A 22,325-nucleotide genomic window follows, 5' to 3' on the forward strand; every position below is an offset into this window, starting at 1 on the left:
TGCCATTCAGAGAGACTTAGACAGGCTGGAGACTTGGGCGGGGAAAAACCTGATGAAGTTTAACAAGAGCAAGTGTAGAGTTTTGCATTTGGGGAAGAAAAACGCCATGCACCAGTACAGGTTGGGGGCTGACCTGCTGGAGAGCAGTGTAGGTGAAAGGGACCTGGGGGTCATGGTAGACAGGAGGATGACCATGAGTCAGCAGTGTGCCCTTGTGGCTAAGAAGGCCAATGGCATCCTGGGGTGTATTAGAAAGGGTGTGGTTAGTAGGTCAAGAGAGGTTCTCCTCCCCCTCTATTCTGCATTGGTGAGGCCACATCTGGAATATTGTGTCCAGTTCTGGGCCCCTCAGTTCAAGAAGGACAGGGAAGTGCTTGAAAGAGTCCAGCGCAGAGCCACAAGGATGATTAAGGGAGTGGAACATCTCCCTTATGAGGAAAGGCTGAGGGAGCTGGGTCTCTTTAGTTTGGAGAAAAGGAGACTGAGGGGGGACCTCATCAATGTTTACAAATATGTAAAGGGTGAGTGTCAAGACGATGGAGTTAAGCTTTTTTCAGTGAAGACCAGTGATAGGACAAGGAGTAATGGATACAAGTTGGAGCATAGGAGGTTTAAGAGGAATATCAGGAAAAATTTTTTTACTGTAAGAGTGACAGAGCACTGTCAGGCTGCCCAGAGAGGTTGTGGAGTCTCCTTCGCTGGAGACATTCAAAACCCGCCTGGATGCCTTCCTGTGTGATGTACTCTAGGTGACCCTGCTCTGGCAGGGGGGTTGGACTAGATGATCTTTCGAGGTCCCTTCCAACCCCTAGGATTCTATGATTCTATGATATTTAATTAAGATTCAACTGAGACACAGCAGCAGACTTTCCTTGAAAGAAGCACATTTTGGAAAATGTACAGGCTCAGCTCTGATAAATCAAATAATAAAAATTCAGCACACCACAATAATAGGTCTCTGCTATTTCTCTCTTGCATTATTCTCTAATGAGCAATGCTGAAAATCTCCCTTGAAACTATCAGGGACTAAAGCATATCCATTTGGATGCTATTGCTTTTGTGCATAACAAGGAGTTTCTTCAAGATCTAAACTATTTAACTTGAACTTCTTTATTCCAACATGTCTTTTCCTTAATAAATTAATCCACATACACAATTTCTACCACTACTTTCGTGCCAGAAAGTGCCAGATGACCGTTATAAGCAGCCATGAAACAGGTCATTTAGCTCAGGTCAAAAACATACAGCATGGATGACAAACTACTTGTAACAAAAGCACGAAAACCTCTAGACCTTTATCAGAAGCACGGAAGACAGAACAGGTAGGATGCCCACAGAATACAGAAGTGATCAGCATTTTGGGCCCCTGCTTGTCTGGGGAACTCGTGATAGAAAACTCCTATCCAATATTGGGAGTCAGACACCTGGTGGGCAGAGGGCAAAGTTAGAAATTCTTAACAGTCTAGAGAAGCCAAAGAAAAACATTCACTCCTTACAGTCTGGCTATCAGCACAATCCTGAATTACACAAATTGTAGCTCTGTCTGTTGACCTGGAGAAAAAGGGTGATCCTCCAGCTGCTTCCCATGCTCTCTCCAGGTGTCTGAACAGGCATTGGAAGGAAAACCAAATAAGATAAAGCAAAGCAAGCAAGACTTGATCTCAAGATGACCAAAATAAGAGAATTAATACAACAGACAAGGAATCCAATAAAATAAAAAAAAAAATTGCAAGTGTCAAGCCCTTTTAGGAACACCAGCAAATTAAAACACCCAGCACCTCTGATTCTGTGCAGCAGGCCAGGCTTCTTTCAAAGTAAGGGAGAAGCATATTTGCTACAGAATAGTACAGGTTTAAGAAATAAAATCTGGTGCAACTGCCAGCAATAAAAGAGAAATCAATCTTGTTTAATAGTAAGAGGCACTATTGCTGGAGATGTCGAAAATAAAGGAGAAGGAATCTGACCTAGGCAACTCTTCAAAAAGCAAACTGGTGACAGAAGAGACAAGCCGAGTTAGCAGCTGAAAGCTTGAGGCATGTGAGACAACAGGCATTCAAGACCAGCTAGATAAAACTATAATCTACACAATTACCACAGAAAAGAAAGATTAGCTGTGGCAATTCAACCAGCTGATACCAAGTGCCTGTATCTTTTCTTATAGCCAAGAGACCAGGACCTGTAAGTACCGGTCAAGGATGACAGGTTACCTGTTCAAGGTGATGGGCTGGATGATGAGTTAATCCTCTGCAATGAAAAAGGTAACAGAAAGGCAGGGCAAGCAAAGTCTAGCAGCAGACTCCCACAGAGTTTGTGGTTGATTTTTAGAGAGATGAGCTGGAGGTTGAGCTTGATCCAAAAAGGAGAGAGATCCAGAGTAAAGATGGATCAAATCATTACCATTAAAAAAAGACAGAAGTTCTGCAGTAAGGCACACAGCACCAAAGATCACAAGACAGATCTTTCAGGATGCACAAGAAAAGATGGAATCAGCAAATTAAGGAGAAAAAAAAAAAAACCATCTCTGCCAAAGTAAGTGTTTAAAACAGCCACTAGTAAAGAAAATTAAGGCAGCTCTGGACGTTGCTAAGATTTCAAGAAAAGAAGAAACTTCTCTGGTTCTGAAAACTACTGTTATGGCAAAGAGGAAGTTTATTTAGCTGAGTGGGTGGGCAGATGACCTGAGGTTCTGCTACTTAAACTATATTTTTCTCTATAACTATAAACTATATTTGGGATGGAAGAACATGGTAAAAGGATACTTTTTGGTAACTAGACAGAGCTGAGAGACAGCTGGAGCTTTCTGCAGTAGTGAGATGTAGGAAACATCATCAATCCAAATAATGAATCCAGTTAATAATCCCAAATTTATCAAATGATGGAAAACCTACAAGATTCTACAATAATTTCTTGAGTTCTCAACTGAAGATTCAAGAACCCTTGTATAGGTAACACAGGTAATTACCATACAACAGTGTTACTCTACAATAATAAAAAAAAGAAAAAAATAACCCCACATGTACATTTGAACCTTCTTACTTGCTTTAAGAAAAATAAAATCAACCAAACAAAACCCCAAAAAGTTTTAAATACAAGCCAGAGGCACAAAAAAAGATTACACTAAAAAGCTTTCACTTTTTTTTAATATATTTTAATTGTAGTATGAAGAGTCAATTTTAATAGTGATTTTTTCCTGTGAGTATCAAATCTGCTAATTAATATTTTTATCAGATTAAGAGGTGTCTAAGAGGCATTTACAATAATACATTTCAGTCACAAAGTAACAGATAAAAGAAAGGGTTGGTAAAAGTAAAAAACAGCCTTTGTTAAAACTGAAAGGGGAAGAAAGCTCATCTCCCAACAACTGGTCTTTTAAAAGTTATGAATAATAATGAACAGGACATTTTGTTAATGAATAACAAGAGGCAGGACAGCTTTACACCTGATATCAGCAGAGAAGCCCTGTTCAAGTAAACCACATGAAAAATTAATCCTCCCTAAATATATCTCATTTAATACATCCATTTATACATTACATTAAACAAGGATACACAGATCTCCGATTTGTGTTCATACTGTTATCTCAGCTTGAGAAAGATTCAGGGCAAAGAAAATACTCAAAGGCAAACTGACTGGGTTTCAGTGCTGTCTGACCACATATTTGCAAAAACAAATATACTTGGTAGGAGTCAGAGTAATTAAGTGTCCAGATGCCCATTCATTTCTTACCCTCTGGCAGTGTTCATCACTCCCACATTTTGTGCTACATACACGGGCACAAATCCACAGAGCTCAAGGCTAGGACCAGCAATTCACTGCAAGACAGACTGCTGAGCAGAGGGCAACTACTTTGTCATTGCCAAATGTATTTGAATTTGAACTTGTGATGTCAAGGTGGAAAGCTTCCTATCCTGTCATCAGTGTATTAAAATTCTTTAGTTCTTTAAACACAGGAACACTAACGTAAATGGCAAAAGCTGGTGAAAAAAAAAAAAAAAAAAAAGGTGGAGAAAGGGGTCTTTCTGTTACTGACATAAAATTCGAGGCACTATAATTTACCTTCCAGTTCTTCTGTTCCTCTGCTGCTGATATTCTTGTGATTTCTGCTTCTCTCACCGTAGGGTAATTGAGATGATGCATGCATCATGCCTTTTTCATCTTATAAGATTAAAGAACAAATATGCTTCATATTTTACAAATTATCAACAAGCAAAATCCTGCCCAATTAAAATGAGATTATTTTTTTAACCACTGTACAGCTTTATTACTGGCAATTAAATTATTTGTCACTCTTTTCACTCTTAAAAGAGAAACAAATCTGTATGATAGTCTAAACTTTCATATTTTGCAATTAATTTTAATGAGGCAATGTTCTTAATTATAAAACATTTTATATAATTAAAATCCCAGAATAAGTGAACATGACACATGTACAGACACATCTGTATGTTACTGTCCTTTATATTACCACAGTCTATGCAACAGTATTCAATGGGATATTACCCTTTAATTTTCTGCTTTTCCATTATACTTCTCTACCATAAAATACCATGTAGCTACTTATCACTGCTGCTTGGCTTTTACTACAGTGGCTCTGAAGGTCAAAACAGCATTTTTCAGCCAGTGCAATAAACTGCTACCTTTAGACACTACTACAAACACAGTAATTACAGGAACACGTACATATCACATAATCACAGCATGGCTGAGGTTTGAAAGGACTCAGGCTTTCATCTTATTGAACCTTACTACTCAAGCAGAGCCATCTACAGTCCATTGCCCAGGACCATGTCAAGACAGTGTTTAAGTATCTTCAGGGATGGAGACTCCACCACCTGTTTGGGCAATGTGTGCCAATGCTGTGTCACTCAGAGTGAAAAAGTGTTTCCTGATGTTCAGAGGAAACTTCCTGTGTTTCAGTTGGTGCCCATTGCTTCTGGTCCTGTCACTGAAAAGAGTCTGCTTTCATCCTCTTGCAACCTCCCTTTAGGTATTTACATAAAATTGGTAAGTTCCCCCTGAGCCTTCTCTTCTGCAGGCTAAACAATCCCAGCTCTCTCAGCCTTTCTTCAAAGAAGTGCTCTGGTCCCTTAATAGCCTTAGTGGCCCTTCGCTGGACTCTCTCCAGCTCCATCTCTCTTTTACTGAGGAGCACAGAACTGGACCCAGCACTCTAGGTATGGCCTCACCAGTGCTGAGCAGGGAAGGACCACCACCCTTGGCCAGCTGGCAACACTTTGCCTAATGCAGCCCAAGATACCACTAGCTTTCTTTTCAGCAAGGGGCCACACTGGGGGCTTGTGTTCAACCTGGTGTCCACCAAGTCCTTTCCTACCAAGCTTCTTTCCAGCTGGGCAGCCCCCAACATACAGGGTTGCTCCTCCCCAGATGCAGGACTTTGCCCTTCTCCTTGCTGAACTATATGCCTACTACAAGAAAGGATGAACAACATGGAGGCTATTATTCTGAAGTCCTGTAGCCATCCTGATGATGAACAGAAATTTAAAAGTTACTTCCAAGATGAAAATTTAACAGTAGTATTTCAGCCAGATACAACTGAAGAATAAACAGCATGATTTAATATCATGCTTAATTAACTTTCTTTTCGCTCATTAGAGCCTCAGAATGCTTTAAGAAACAACAATGCATCATCTATTACATCATGATACAAGACCATACACTTCTCTAGGTAGAGAGAAAAATTACACTGTTTGTCAGATGTTTTTAAGGAGTAACTGAGATAACAAAGTCTCTGCTTCTAGTTCAAAAAATAACAGTGTACATATATATCATATAACTGTAAGTTATGCCTATACAAATAAAATTTCTTCTACATGGATGTAATACTGAAATTATCATCTGTGTTCCTTAAAAGTTTTAATATTTAGAAAGTTTCCTTTCTAAAGGAAAACAAAATTGGGAGAACACTCAGTGACCAGCAAATTTCTGACAACCAAATTAATGCTGAGCCACAGGATATGAAAGATAAACATGTGCAAATACAAAGAAACACACTTCCTAACAGAGGCAGCACAATCCCAAGGCTGGCTGTGCCAAAGAGCATCTGAATTCTCTCATTGATGAGAAACAATCTGAATTTGCCTACACTTACTAGATTATTATGAGACTGTTTTCTCAGACATCAGTATTTCTGTGTGGCTTGAGCCTGTTAGCAAGTTTCAAGCAAACTTAAGCAAGTGGTAAAGTCTCAAGATTGCGTAGAATCCTGCCACTAGGTAACTAGAAGGGTTGGACTCCCACAGAGAAGGCATCAGTTTTGTTTAGCCAAAAGGGAAGGCTCAGCTATTCTGCAGGTGGTTTGGTAATGGCTGTCAGGCTGAGCAGCAGAAACACCCCAGCACCACAAACAGCTCCAGGACAGCTCCCCTGGTGCTGGTCCTTGCCCAGGAGCCAGGGGACATAGGAGGGGACAGAGCTGCTAGAGGGTGGGACACAAAAGGAGACTGGCACTGTTCACAGAGCAGTTCCTGTATACTCCGGTGAGATTTTAGGGGAGATTGTTTCATGCTATTTTTAAGTGTATATCCAAAATAACACTGAATGAACTAGAGTAAATGGAAACAAAATCCAAGGCAGCCTCAGAAGACGTTCACCTTGGCCTTCCATTACAGTAGGCACACAGTGCTTCTGCTGCTCTCTCAACCACATGTTGGTTCCAACCACAAGGAAGACAGGGGTTACTGCTGCTGCTCAAAGCAGCACAAGATGTGTTGTCATAAATCACATTACCTCTACACCCACACATTCTCATTCCTAGCACAACAAAGACTCAAGTAACCAGCCAAGCACCACACAGGTCAGATATCCTCATTTTCCCCATGCATGTGTCCACAGATGGGGAAAAATGCATGTTCTCTTTGAAGAAGTATTCATCACCAGAAAAAAAAGCAATCTTGAAAAATCTCCAGAAAGGACTAGTAAAAGACTAGTTACTGTTAGCAACCTTCCACAGACTTTGTAGATAGCAAAGCCATGTCTCAAGCATACACCAAGCCCTGGATCCAGCACAGGAAGTACCATGGTGGGGTTTTTTTGGTGTTTGTTTTGGGTTTTTTTTGGCAGGGGGAGGAGGATAAGACATGGTTGAATGAACATTGTTTCCTTGCATAGCCTCATTTGACCCTAAATGCAGCAAAAAATGCTGCCTTGGAAAAATGGAAAAAGTGTCCATTTCAGTACACACTGGACAGTAAAAAACACACAAAACAAAACAAATGCAAAGCAAATATTTGAAGTCAGCAGCAGTCTAAACTCACTGACCCAACTAAGGAAGTACTAAGAAGCAAAACAGAAGCCTTCATTTTCAAAAGGACCATGGAAAATATCAGAACATTGCAGAAAACAAGTAATTTGCATTCATTAAGTATCAATATATTAATGAATTGGCTACTGTAAATCTGACAGGAATGTTTCCTGCTAACTTTTAAAACAAATGGAACCCAGTCAGGAGTTTGCCACACAAATTCTAATATCCACTCTTCAAAATTGACACTAATGAATTTCCACCATGAATTTTCTTTTTTTGTAAACAGCACTCCGTACACTGCATTAGTAAATTAATTTTTTAAAAATACTCCTATTTAAAAGGACTTTTCATTGTACATTCTACTATTCACACCTGTATATCAAAATAGCCCTAGATATTTCCCATCCTGCAGGTCACATGCTTAAAACATTCCAAGAATACATCCCTCTTTGTGATTATCCCCTCTTTGCAATTTTCTTTCATTCCCATAATTTAGGCTGCTCTAATTTATGCCATTTGCAAAGAGCTAAAGATTATCTGTTATCCCAGCTATGAGAGCACCACCTAATGCTCCAAATACTCTCAAAATAGAAAAAGAGTGCATTAATTGTTGGCCTTCTAAATGGGGACAGCAGTGTAATGAAAGGCCCATTTAGCACAGGCAGCTATATAACCCAACACTTCAGAGCTAAATCAGCTGACTGACATGGGTCATTTTACTGGGAACATACTAAATTCATGCCAGTTCCGACAGGAGCTACAATTATTTGCTTGGAAAATGCTGGTTACTTCAGACATCCTACAAAAAATCCCTAACCTTATAAGAGAGCATCCACTGATGACATCTCAAAGCAAAAATCACAGGATTATTTTTTTTCCTCTCCTGGCAGGGTATGGGAGAGGACTCATAGTTACCACCATCAGCTAAATCCTGAAAGAGGAGATTTGTCACTACTTACTCAACCCTACACTCTTTATGGCTTCTGTTTAAAGCAGCATAAGCCAGCTAGCCAAGGCAGCTCCCTCTGCACAGCACCACTGCAAGTCAGCAACTTAAGGCACTGGTGAAATCGGTGTCTCAAGCACCCCACTGGTGACAAAGCTCGACAAGTCTCAACAAGCAGAGGTTAAGGGGGGAACATGTTGCCCACTTGCCTTCAGCCCTGAGAATCAGCTGCAGAAATGGACACACTTTCTGATCTTTGTCTTTCCTTTCTGTGTGTTCCTCTTGTGGGGTGTCGAGGAGAGTTGGACTGTGCTCTAACAGCAGCAGTGACCACCCCACCCACTAATTCCTCCTCCTTTCTTCTAAAAGCATCAGATAGGATGCCTGCAACATTTCAACCCAAAAATTTTAATTATATGATACAAAAATAGCTAGATGTCATTACCACAAAAAAAAAAATCAACCCAAAAACCAAACTAAACTTCTGTAATTAACTGTATTCTCATTTGCTTTATTCCTTCTTAAAAAAAGTAACAGATTTCTTTTTTCCCAAACCAATGACTGGTTATTTTGTGATCAGCACCTCAGTAGGTCAAGGCCTCAGTACTCAGACATGTATTTTGTTAAATCAACAAACCTTACAGGACTATGAAACAGTGTTGAATGCCTTTCTTTTTTGGATCCCTTTTGTTCTATTTAAATTCATCACAACATAATACATCTAGTCCAAAAGGTGAAGTCTTTGAAGACTCAAAGAACAGGCATTAAATGAACTTACTGGAAAATCATTATAATTCTTGGCTTTGCAGTGCACAAAAATAATGCCTTCTAGTATCCAAAACTAGATCACTACAACCCGTACAACAGTAAAAACAACTCAGGAGAACCTAAAATTCATACTTCTGCTCAGGCAAACAAACACTTGGATGCAATTATTTTACTCATGTTTAAATGTGTATTAGAGCTGGGCCAGTAAAGGCATTTCCACATTGGAGAAAATTCCCAAATCTGTTCTGGTCCCAGTGTGAAATGAAAACCAGAAATTTCAACTTATCCATTGAAGGGGGTGGAAGAGTACATCTGGAAGACAGTTCTACCATTGCTGTCTTGGAAAAATCACACTCAGCAGTACCCCTGAGGATTAGATTACTGGGGAGAGAAAAGAAACATATGCCAGAAAGCTTCCCAGCTCTTGAGACAGGGAGATAGGAGAGAGCACTGCCTTGTACTGCCAGAGCCACACCAATACCCAACCCTCTGAGGAACATAATGATTTTTTTAAAGTTTCATGGAGTTCCAATAGAGACCATCAGAATTCAGCAATGATGTCTATCAAAATCATCTTGACCCTGAAACAAAGTTAAAGAATGATAAAGAATAAAATATTTTGTCCTAGTATTGAGTGTCTTTTCAAACTAAAATTTGACTCAAGCATTAGTGTACTTTGTTTCTTTTCCTCTAGAAAAAGGAGACAAAGTTGCTCCATTATTTATATTTAATGAATCATTTAAAGACACTCATCGTGCCTATTTGTAATTCCAATGTTTAAAACTAAATATAGTGCCCTGATTGCTTCTTGTCTTTTTCAAGTACCACACAATAACATCTGGGAGTTTATATTTAAAAACAGAAAATCAATAGAAACCATAAACTCTAAACCCAAGTGCCTCTTAATTGAGGAGAGTGATGCTGACTGGTAGTTAAGAGGACTTCCAGTCTCAGTATCTGTACACTAGGATCTGATCCCTCCACTGGCCTTCTGCATCTAAACTTTTAGGGGAGGTGTATTTTCTCTCAGCTGTTTTATCAGGGAAGGGATGTCTGTCATCCCCCCTTTGTGAGAACAGCAGATACGGTTGCCTATTTTCAGGAAGAGTTTTTAAGAAAAGGTTGCCTCTGCCCTCCCTCTGCCACAAAAAGTAACAGCTAATGTCAAGCAACACAGAGGGAAGTTTTCTGCTGGACAAGACCACTCCAAGGCTGTCTCCAGTCACTGATGGGGACACTATGCCCCTGCTTCACCCACTAGACCCTTCTCCTCATGGTCTCTTCTCCAGAGTGTTTCATACAGTTCTAGAGAGAGGTCTGTGAAGGTATCAGAAATCCACTTCTCTGAGAAAGCAGGCTTACATTTCTGACAACATCATATGCAGTTCTGCCATGGCTGCCAAGCCCTCTGCAAATACACGTGCATCTAGTTTCTCCACCAGTGCCATTTTCAGCTGCTACCTGTTCCTTTTTGTTCCTTAGTAAGAACAACTCCTACACTAACTAAAATCATAGAATCATAGAACTATTCAGGTTGGAAAAGACCCTTGGGATCTCCAAGTCCAACCATCATCCTTGCTCTACAAAGTTCTCCCCTAAACCACATCCACCAACGCCACATCCAAATGACCCTTAAACACATCCAGGGATGGTGTCTCCACCACCTCCCTGGGCGGCCTATTCCAGTGTCTGACCACTCTTTCTGTGAAAAAATTTTTCCTAATATCCAGTCTAAACCTACCCTGTTGCAGCTTGAAGCCATTCTCTCTTGTTCTGTCGCTAATTACCTGTGAGAAGAGACCAGCACCAATCTCTCTGCAATGACCTTTCACGTAGTTGTAGAGACTGATGAGGTCTCCCTTCAGCCTCCTCTTCCTTAAACTAAACATTCCCAGCTCTTTCAAGTGTTCTTCATAAGATTTATTCTCTAGGCCCTTCACCAGCTTTGTTGCCCTCCTCTGTACTCACTCCAGCACCTCGATATCTCTCTTGAATCGAGGTGCCCTCAATAGGTTCTCCATAGGTTCATCTCAGTAAAAAGTGAATCCAGTCCACGCTGTCTGATATGTAACACGTACACGCACAACTCTGACATCCCGAACACACCAACTACTGAAACAAATAAGCACACTCAGACCCTGGCCCCACTCTAAAAACGTACTGAAAGCCACAGCAATCACAGGAAGCTTTCAAACAGTGTCACTGCTCACTCAGCCTCATCTCCAAATAAGAACCAGATACAGTAAAATGAAAGCAAACAACAAATACAACTACAGACACTTGGAGTTCCATGTCTCAAATGAAACTGTCATCTGAAATAACTCCACATTTTCTGAGTCATTACTTTAAAGGGACTGCTAGAAACCATTTTGGCCTTAGTTAAAGCATCCTCATATCCAGATAATTGTCTCCACAGAGCATCTCAGGCCATCTGCACCCTGAGATGATAAAACAGAAGCTCATCTGGATGTTAGGCATGTAAAAGCGTAACTGATTTCCTGAGACCTTACTGGGATATAAAGGCTTCTATTGGATTAAAGCAGGATTGTAATTAAATATTGAGATAAGGTTGTACATGGTGTACTAGAAAAAAGGAGGATTCTGGGTACACTGTATGTCTCTATAGCAATTCCTCACATGCAACATGACACTGCTCATGTCACCAGAGGCATTCAGTCTTCTCCCTGACAGGTGATGGAGGACACTGTCCTTGCTTTACAGCACTTCTGAAGCAGTGCCTGTTCTCCATTACATCCTCCTGAATGACTATATCCCCATCACTATTTGCAGCAATAACTGCCACTCAGGCAGCCCCAACTCCAACCAAGGCAGAGTCCACATGGTGTTCAAGGTGTCAGCAGACCAGAACAGAGAAAGTCACTGCTACAAGAAATGAAATTACATTAAATGGTGTGTCACACTTGAGGTAGGATATTGGGGCAAGGACACAATTATTTAAATCCTTATATTTCTTCTCTCAAACAATAAGACTGCTTATTTCACTTAATATTCTATGTATTTTTCTAAATAAAACAGCACCCTTGTTGACTGCTTATAACTTCATGAGGATTTTGTCAACTGAGAATTACTGCTGGTGTAATTTTCCAACCCTGAGACATGTGGGTAGTTACAATGATTGTCGACTGAGTGAAAACAGTCAAGTAATTTCCTAGTTGAGATTTTCTTTATTCCTCACCGAGGTAAGCAACAATTGGAGGAAGGAAATGCTTAGGCATGACATTTCAGAAGTCAGAAGTTGTTCTTTTAAGGCAGAAGAACAGTACAATTCAAAACCGGGAAAACCAGAGGTCAAAAAGCTGAAAACATTAAGGGTGGGAGGGAGGAGCCAAAACATTAGCAACCTAGAAGACTAACAAAATACCATAAACAACTAGAAAAAACATACATATACAAGCAACAAAAGTAGAAAAGTTAATTGAAATTTGTCAGGGCACCAAAATATTAGGATAAAGGGACATACTGAGTATTGGAATGGTCTGCTTTCTTCTTTTAGGAAATAAGTATCTCCAATTTTAACTTAAAAAAGGAGAAACAAAATAAATTTGCAGTCCTTTTTTTTTCAACAGCATTCATGTTTAATGAATATACTTTAGCAAGTGAGTGAGCTATCTGTTTAAATCAGTAGTTCATTAAACAGGACTACTTTAATTGTTCTTAAAATGCCACTGCTGCATTTATATATTAAAAAAGATTTATCAGTGGAGAGTGTTATTATTTCGAGACTATTTGAAAGATTACAGGGCATATACTGAAGGCTTCAAGAACAGCAGGATGAAAATAAATATGAACTAATTCAGTCTTATTTACAAGAAAAAAGGTTTAACTGCAAGATGGTGATGTATATTAAGCAGAGTGCAGATCCTTCTGCCATTTGAAACCATAACAGTTATGTCCATGTAGAGGCTAGATGATTCACACACACCCCCTCCTCCTTACTACGAGGTTCCCTTTAATTCTCTTTCCAAATTGACTTTTCATATTCTATAACAAGCATGTCAACTAGTCTGCCCTTCAGTTTCCTCCTCTTCTTTAGCTCCCCAACAACTAATTGCTACCTTATCTAGTAACTAACTAATCTAACAATATGTTATATATATATATATATATATATATATATATATATATATATATAACAGTAAGTATCAACCAAGATACTTAAAACTGGTATGATCACTTCGAAATGCACTGCAGTCATGCTGTGCAAAAGGCAAAACAATATCAAATGGAAACACTCTAGACTTCAGATTACACTGTGGCTCTTCTCAAGGAAAAGATGCAAATAAAGCAAAAGGCATCTGAGCTTCTACCTCACTATAGTTAGCCATAAATATGGATCTGATAATTTGGCACATGCTGTACAAAATTAGACAACGTTTACAAACATGCACATTGAGAACATGTAGACTTAATCAATAACTAGGCTCCACTTTTGGAAATAGGGCTGATCAGTTTAACTCTTTGTAAAACTTAAAGACTTAAAAGCAGGGAAACAACTGGGCCTTTCACACAAACCCTTGAATCTCTAATGCCCACACTCTCATGGAAAGCAAGAGGTCATTACAAGAACCAGGTACTGAGACAAGAAGACCTGCATTCAACAGGAAGGCTTGTCCTTTCAACTATGCAGCTCTACATAATTTGTAGGATTATTTAATCCATAAGAATTTCTACCAGGGATTCCAAATAACCTGGTTATTTGAGCAAACCACGCAGCTGTGGAGGTGACAACGGAAGATGTTTTTCTGGACACAGAGGGCTTTCTTCAGACTTTTAATAACTGTATCTCTCATTGTAATAAAGAATATCCCCTTCTCTTACAAACCTTATCTATTTTTATTTTTTTTTCTGTAGACAATATTGAACACACTGCCAGTACAGTCATGTTAAAACATTGAAGGAACAGAGTCTTTGGTTTGTTCATTCATTTCCTCTTTTTAAACAACCTGCTTCCTCCCTTTTAAACTGGGTACTCAAGCTAGCACCATTAAGGCAAAATGGTGAAAACAAAGGTCTATACTAATATTCTTTAATCCACTAAGAATTTTTTTTAAAAAACAAACTACCAACTATTCGATCTACCTCTATACAGCAGTTTGTTTTTTACCTAAGATGAAAAGTTTTAGTCTTCAGACAGAAAATATTCCATACCTTTGATCAAACATGACAACCTTTTTTGTACGTTTATTACTGCTGTATTTTAAAGGTGACTATGCCAGGGAAGTGCATATTGAGAAGTGGATGCAATACAGATTTACACATTCACAAGTAATGTTTTCTGATTTGTTCTCTATTTGTCAACATCCTTTTAGATTCAGTAGTTCAGTACCACTGAGTACTGAACCAACTCCTAAGATATTATCTGCAAGTTCTTTAATTGTGGCTGCTAATTTACTAATTTAAAGGTTACATTTTTTTTCCTTTTCACCATGTACATTGCTTGGTACTTACCAATATTTTATCTTGTCTGCATTCAATTACTGAAACCACAAGGTCCCTCAGAGGTCTTAATAGTTGCTTTTGATGCACACAAATCTTTTTCCATTGTGATAAATTGACATCATATTGGAAGCTTTGTCTAATCTTTCAATGGCGGAAGCACTCTTGATTTCCTCAAACTCCAATGAAAAAATATTTAACTTAGCTGTGCAGCAATCACATTACCCACCAGTAACACCTCATTTTCATCCTAATTATTATCAGTTTTGCCAACTCCCTGGCAAGCTTATGTGTTTTTTATTATTAGCTGTTATGCGCTTACAAATTTGGCTTTTTTTTTTTTAACTTTAACATGTCAGAGTGTAAATACTTTTCTATTTTCTTCAGTGGACACTGCTTTCAATTTTTGAAGGATGTCTTATTTGTAACAGATCTTTCATTCTGTTCTTTGATGCCTTTTTTTTCCTCTTAGTCTTTTCAGGCTTTTTTCCATTAACTGGTGGCACACATTTACTTCAGCCTCCACCTTTCAACATTATTCATTCTGACTCCAAGCACCCTCCCTTTTAGCTGTTCCTTTTATTTTTTGTTAAACTAGTTTTTGTAACTCGAAACACTAGACAAGAAAAAAGTAATCCCAGGGAGGTACTGTAGTGTGTCACCCCCTCCTCTGTTGCAATTGCTCTGCAAACAAGAAAAGGCCTTTCTATTCAGCAGCCATCATTGCTCATTCTTTAGGCAAGAGGCACAAGATCTTTAGTCTAAAACCAAGAAGGTTTAAAATCTCAGGGACACTGCTTGCTTAGTGACACAACTATGAAGATAAAACTTGCTTAGTCTTACCATTCAATGCAAGTTAAACATAATTGTGGGCTTATAGCACAATTCCAGGATTACATATGGACTTGACTTCCCAATGCAAAGGGTTTCTATACTTAATTATGGCTACTGGAAATTTCAAGCATTTATCTATTTATTTATTTATTTTCCCCCCAAAGAATTTAATGTTGTGTTCCTCTACAGCTAAGTTTGCTAAGTCATCCCCTCTAAAGACCATAATACTCTTCTAAATTATTATGGAATTGAAGTCATTGGGTGGAAAAAAAAAACCAACAAATGAGCAAGCCAAACATAGACTTGGTATTGTTTTGTTAAATTAGTTAAAAAATATAAGACCATTTTCTACACCATAACAGTTTAAGTTATTTACTAAAGGTTTGGAACCATATACATTTTGATTCAAGTATGGAATTTGAAGGTTATTCACCCTTCTTATTGCTACTTCCTCAGTGATCTCCAGGGCTCAGCCTTGACACATAAGCTCCACCCAGATACTTGTCTGGCATAAGTAGTTCTGTTAAATGATAAAAGACTGAGCTCCTGAAACACAGCCCCTCCAACACTTTGTGAAACAGAAGTGCTTTTCTTCCAAGAAAAGAAAAGTCATGTAAGTTAAGGAAAACCCAGTAGCTTCAATGCAGAAACACAGCTGGTTAGCAAGAAATAGCCAAAGCAACAATAAACAACTTCACCCAATCTGAACTCGAGGAACGCATTTTCAATACTAGAAAAGCTATTATGGAAAGTAAGTCTTTCAAATGCTAGGCATTAGTATTTCAGAATGACTTGCTGCAAGTCAGCCCTGTGTAAATGACCATTTACATTTGAGAAAATTTATTATAGGCAGTTGAAGCAAGCTGCTTGAGCTAAAATGCTGGAGTTCAATAACTGAAAAAAAAAAAAAGAAGCCAGTATAAACTGACCTGCCAACGTCAGAAAAACATTGCCTAAGGTATCTTCATACATCTTTTAAAATTCTGCTCTCTATAAATACAAATATAATAATAACAACAATTAAGCCTAAACTCAACATATAGTAGTGTTCTGAATCATGTATTTTTCACAACTTGTTCCTGTGAAGAGGATTGTGTTGTCATATGCAGTGGATTAGAACGTCACGTTGGAAGTGATCAGGAGCAGATGGACTTAAGAAACACAGATCCTGCTTCTATGGGGAGAACATGAGCATATTTTTTTCCATACACTTTCCAGAACACAGTAGCAAGCATATTTTATAGTATTTTTTTTATAATTTTTTTAAAATAAAAATTACAGAACAATATACACACAGAGGTGATACCCCTACTGAAATAGAGTGATATCACTACTGAAAAGCTCCAAAAGCCAAACTTACTGAATCCTACTTCTGCTGTTAGTTCACTCCAAGTTCACACAAGGCTGTGCCTACAAAGATGTCCCTTGATTCAAATCTCACATAACTGTATATAGTACAGCTGAAAAAATGTAACCAGTGCAAAACCTCCTCCACACTTATCTCCTTAGATGTGCAATTCAAAATAAATAAGCATCCACCTTAATCAAGCACTCATTCTTCTCTGCCTACAACAGAACCAGTCCCCAAGAAACTGCTCAAACTGAAGGTTTTAGTTAAAAAAGAACCAAACAGTTCAGCTGGTTAGAGATTTGCTGTCTTATCTTCTGAAAGTTATTAGCAAGTTTGTTACTAGAGGCACTTGCAGAAATGGACTGACATTTATTTTTGTCTTTATAGAAATGCTGGAAAGTACTGAGGCCTGCCTGCCCTATCCCACACTTGCCTCCTCCCCATCCTTCTACTTACTATGTTTTTCTTTGAAATTAAGTCCTCAGTATAAGAAAAAAGAAGCAAACTGAGGCCTGGCAGCAATCCTTTTTCCTGACTTTCAGATGTAATGTGGTCACTTGTTAAGTAAAATAGTATCTTTCTTCAAGAATCACCTCCCCATATTATCATGCCTGAGCAGCCAGCCTGCCTGTGCACCCACACAGGAGCTTTGTGTCAGTGGGACCAGCTTTGCAGAGATGCACAACACAGGTCATCTCTCTGACACCTAATGGGACTGGCTGGTATTCCTCTCTCCTGAAGAAAGGAGAACCAGACCCTACATGAGTCTAAGGCATTGCTATAGGTAAATGTCATCATCCATTAGCTGTCACATACAAAAAAATAGACATTAGGCCTTGAAATAAATTGGATGTTCACATCCAGTAAGAAACTGTTCAGTTATAGTCTCCCAGTAAAAGAGAGAGATGGGCATACTGAAAAGAGTCCAGTGAAGAGCTGCTAAGGTAATGGAGGGACCAGAGCACCTTTCCTATGAAGAAAGGCCAAGCAAGCTGGAATGATTCCGTCTGAAAAAGAGAAGGCTCAGAGGGATCTTATAAACACGTATAAATACCTGAAAGGAAGACATACAGAGGGTGGAGAGAGGCCCTTTCCAGTGGTTCCCAGAAACAGGATGAGAAACCATGGCCAAAAACTGAAACACGTAAGGTTGCTCCCGAACATCAGGAAACATCGCTTCACCAAGGAGTTGACTGAGCACTAGTACATGTCACCCAGGGAAGCTGCAGAGTTTCCCTCTTTGGAGGTATTCTGAAGCCATCTGAACATGGTCCAAGGCTCTAGGTGGCCCTGCTTGAGCAAGGGGTTTGGACAAGATGACCTCTAGAGGTCCCTTGCAATTCTTTAACTGTGCTGCAATTCTGTGAATATCAACTGACTGAGAAAGCACCACTGCAATTTATCTTTTTCAGAATAAACTGCACTCTAAACTGCACATGCTGTTCAGACTTCAGAAATCTTATTAAATGCTGAGCTGTAGTTCTTGTCAATTCAGTACTCTTTAGAACCTGGCTTAATATGTATAGATTGGGAAAATTCTCAAGAAGTATTACTATTGGATCAATACTTTAATTAAAATTGATGAACTTACGTTTCAGAACTACTTTTATCAGAAATAATGGAACAAATCTCCACTTTCTTACTATGCTTTGATATTAAATATAAATTACAGTGGTTAATAAGCCTCTAGCAAGATTCATTAATAAGGTAATACCAATGGAATATGAAATTCTCATGGGATAATTGCTACCCATGGCAAAAACAGAGGAGAACAAGAAGAGCCATCCATCAAAAAAAAAAAAAAAAAGGGCAGGCAAAGACTGGGTTGTTTTCAAAATGAGACCCTGAACTGGACAAGCACAGTGCAAAGACAAAGCTTTATTAAAGCATCTAATGCATCATCTAATACAGTAACTCTAATGCACCAGTTTTTATGTTAAACTGCATCTGAATACCAGCTGAAGTGTGCCATTTTAAACATCATTGGGTTGTCCCAGTTGTAAATTTAAAGTCATTAATTATTACCCTTTTATGAAATAAATACCTGGAAACAAATATAGGAAAGTATATTCCCTGCTGCCCCTAGGCATTCAATCAAAACTTTTGGAACAGCCCCACAGCAGCTGTAGCAAATGGCTTCCCATGAAATGAACCACTAATTCACTTTGACTATTCAAAACATGTTGATTAGAATCAAACCAACAAGCTCTCTTATCCATCTCAATTTGTACAGGATGTACTATTGTACAAGTGCTCTCTGATTACATTATGCACAAGACTTTTGGGGAAAAAAATATAAACATTTCTGAAACCAGAGATTATATGCCATTTTTGCGTGCACACACACACCCTGGGAACAAGACAGCATTACAGGATTCATCTTTTTCACAGAGTTGGTGCCATACACCTGATCTGCTGAGCAGGCAGTATGTGCTTTAACTCTCAGTGACAGAATTAGAGCTAGTAGGGGCACTTGGTATTTCTCTGAATCAATCTTTAAATGAGACAGAACCAGGTAGCATCCCTGGCTTCATTTCCTGAGCATAATGCATGGAAAAGATGATGAGAAAATTTTCCCTGACAATGAAATTTATTTTTACTTCCAAATGAAAAAAATATATGAATGAGAACTTCATTGAAAAAAGTAGCATCACAGGAGGTCACACACAGTTAACCAAGTGTCAGGAAATACATGAGTTCATACAGAGTACGTCATAAATCAATTCTGCATTAGGACTCAGTTTTTTATTGTGTTATTTCATGACACAGATTCAGGATGCTCTTGAGATCCCCCACAGGTATAGAGTGATAACCTCCAGGAAACCTTTGACTCCTTGATCAGATACTACCAGTATGAAACTTCCCTTATTTTCCATGCTGTTGTCACAAGGCATTGCTATCAAAATCCTGATGGAACTCTACACTATAAAGCACAGCAATGTAATTATATAACTACCAAGATACCAGCTTTGCTTACAAGAGAAGTGTTCCCAACATTCATAGGTTAAAGAGGTAGCTCGAGACTGAATTAAATGTTTCCCAAAAGGACTCAAGAAAGCAACTTGGACTTCTCAAGCTGCCTAGCCACCTCCTGCTGCTTTCACTTAACTTTCTGAATGTGTACTGACATACAGAAGCAGGAAGGTCAAAAGCCATTTTTTATTATGGGAGGACTCTTAAGGCAAAGAGAAAACCTACAGTAACACAATTACTGTTCATGATCAGTGCACCAGGAACATTAAGAATCTGAACCTAATAAACGAGAATTTTTTCTATGTTATCTGAAGAGAATTACCTTTATTAAAACCAATCTAGCCTCTATGAATAATACATCCCAGCTTCAGACAGACAAAAAGAACAGTTACTTGCTGCAAAATTACTTCTCAGAGGGGAAAAAAAAAGCATTCTTACTCAACAGATGTGCTTCCCAATACCTTCGGTCGGAAAGATACTCATTCACTCTCACATATTAAAAAGGCTAAAAAAAGAGAACTTATTCCTGTCTAGCCAGCCTTGCTAAGAAGAAGCACAAGCTACCGTGATGTGCTTCTGCTGCCAGAGTTATTACTCTTCACACACTGCAGTGTTGCAGCCATTATTGTCCCAGCTAGTCCAGCACAGAAGGGAAGAGAGTTTCTGCAGAACACTGTACTCAAATGGACCTTCACTTGGGTATTCCTACTACATAAGCAAAAGACCAAGGATGCTTTGAAACGAGACAGCAAGATCAGTGGGAAAATACAATTAGGCTTGAATTGAGATATAGAAACAGATTTATCCACAATGAAGGTAAGAGGTTCAATACTGGAAAAAAAAAGGGAAAGGAGACCCGTTCAGTGCACAGGTGGCTGGCAGATATACCCAAAGCAGCTGCCTTGAGAGCTATACCACAAACTGGGATGTTGTTGCATGATCCCAAGGGGCATCATAACCTCACAAAAAAAAAAAAAGTTGAGAAACCCAAGTTGAGATAAGCAAAAAATTCATTATTTGTGTGGCCTTCATGTAACAAGGTTGATTTTTTTTTAAAAAGGTCAGATAATAGTGCTACTGGATATATATGAAAGTCAAATGCTCAAATAAATTTCTGCACCCCTGCCTGCTATGAATTATTGAAGCACTCCAGTGTACTAGAAAGATTACAAATAAATTCCACAGTCTTTGCTATGCTTTAAGGCATTTCCCAAAAATAATAAAAAAAAAATAATAAAAAATTAAAGGTTCAAAATAAATTGGTAGACCAGAAAAATCCAAAACTCATGTCTTCCATGTATTGTTCAGCAACAGCTGCTCTTCCAGCTCTGGGTTCTAATGATATTTCATAGGGGTACTCATACAAAGGCCAGCAGCTTTGCAGAGAACCTGTCCCAAGTAGATTTTAAAGGAACAACATATATATTTATGGACAACCTGTCACTTGTAATGTATCAGTTTTGAAAGCAGAATGTGGATGCTTCAGGTTCACAGGCTTCAGTTAAGCACCACATGTCAAGCCCAGAGAACATTGTACTAAAAACCTATTAGCTGAGGGTGGGGGCTGTCAAACATAGAAATAAGGCAACCCTGGAAGTGTTAAGATTTTATCATTATTTGGAGCAATGCTGGAAACCAGTTGGGAGTGAACCTGTGGGTATGGGCCAGCAACTAACTTCAATTCTTAGTAACAACATGAAAAAACAAACTCCAACACATTAAGATTGAATATATTCTCTTTACATGCACATACCACTTCCTTTTTCAAATGAACATCACAATTAATAGACAGTAAAGGACAAGTTAAGTGCAATGACCAGCTCCAGCTGTGAAAACTGATAAACATCTCATTCAGATCAGAAATATCTATGCATAAAAATGCTCCCCAGAAAGTAAAGCATCTTAGAATTTTAGACTTCCTTTTAACACATAATAAGGATACAATTCTCAGACTGGATTCTTTCAGTATTTTCATCGTTTAGGAAACAAGACCACATGTTGATGAAGGAAAGGTGAAAACTGAAAAAGCATTATTCAATACACAAATTCTTGACTGAGATGCAAGATGTCATCATCACAGAAAAACAGACTGGAACTTGGGAGGGCAGTAAAATAAGTAAAATAGTGTAAAATGATACTCAGTTCAAAGCTGGTCTTACCACCTCCTAACAATAAAACCTTCACACCTTTGTATGATTACTACCTAAACATTTTTGTCTCAACTCTTCTAAATGTTAGCACCAATATTAAATGTATCAAAGTTAAACATACCAGATGTCCCAGAGGGATAAATCTTTATGCAACACAAAATAACTTGCCTTGTTTTCTCTAGTGCAGCCTAACACAGGGTAACTTATTTGCCTTTCTTTTCCTATCATCTCAAATAAACTGTTCTGGCTTGTCAAGCTCTATCTGTCAGGAGCCTCCATTCCAATATTCACTTATGTATTTTCTTAACAGAATAACCTTCATTTGGAGGGTGATAATGCAAATCTACTTGGTTATAAATTATTTCATTAAAATAAAAGTAAAGCTGATGGCTTATCAACATAATTCTTGAATACATAAAAAAACCTTGAAGTTTAAATCACTGGAGCCATTGTTATAATGTGTAAATAGCACCAACTAAGGCAGCAACAATGGTCCTCTTATGCTGTGCTGAGAAGGTTGCATACAGGATTAAAGCTGCCAAATCTCCATGGGTGCATGGTTCCAGAGAGCTCTCATCTTCA

The 22,325-nt window shown here is 38.6% G+C and overlaps 1 protein-coding gene across 5 annotated transcripts in view; it reads right to left on the bottom strand.

The window, feature by feature from the left end:
* Positions 1-22,325, bottom strand: part of MYRIP (myosin VIIA and Rab interacting protein) — a 233,052-nt gene that overhangs the window by 177,331 nt on the left and 33,396 nt on the right. The window contains exon 1 of one of the 5 annotated variants that reach the window (XM_051612084.1): positions 4,057-4,090. The exons of the other annotated variants lie outside the window; for them this stretch is intronic. The gene's annotated coding sequence lies outside the window, so the exon portion shown is untranslated. Of the gene's footprint in view, positions 1-4,056; positions 4,091-22,325 lie in introns of those variants that run through there. 5 annotated transcript variants of the gene reach the window in all.

This window comes from Apus apus, chromosome 2 (genome assembly GCF_020740795.1).
Source record: "Apus apus isolate bApuApu2 chromosome 2, bApuApu2.pri.cur, whole genome shotgun sequence".
In the NCBI taxonomy this organism is placed as follows: Eukaryota; Metazoa; Chordata; class Aves; order Apodiformes; family Apodidae; genus Apus; species Apus apus.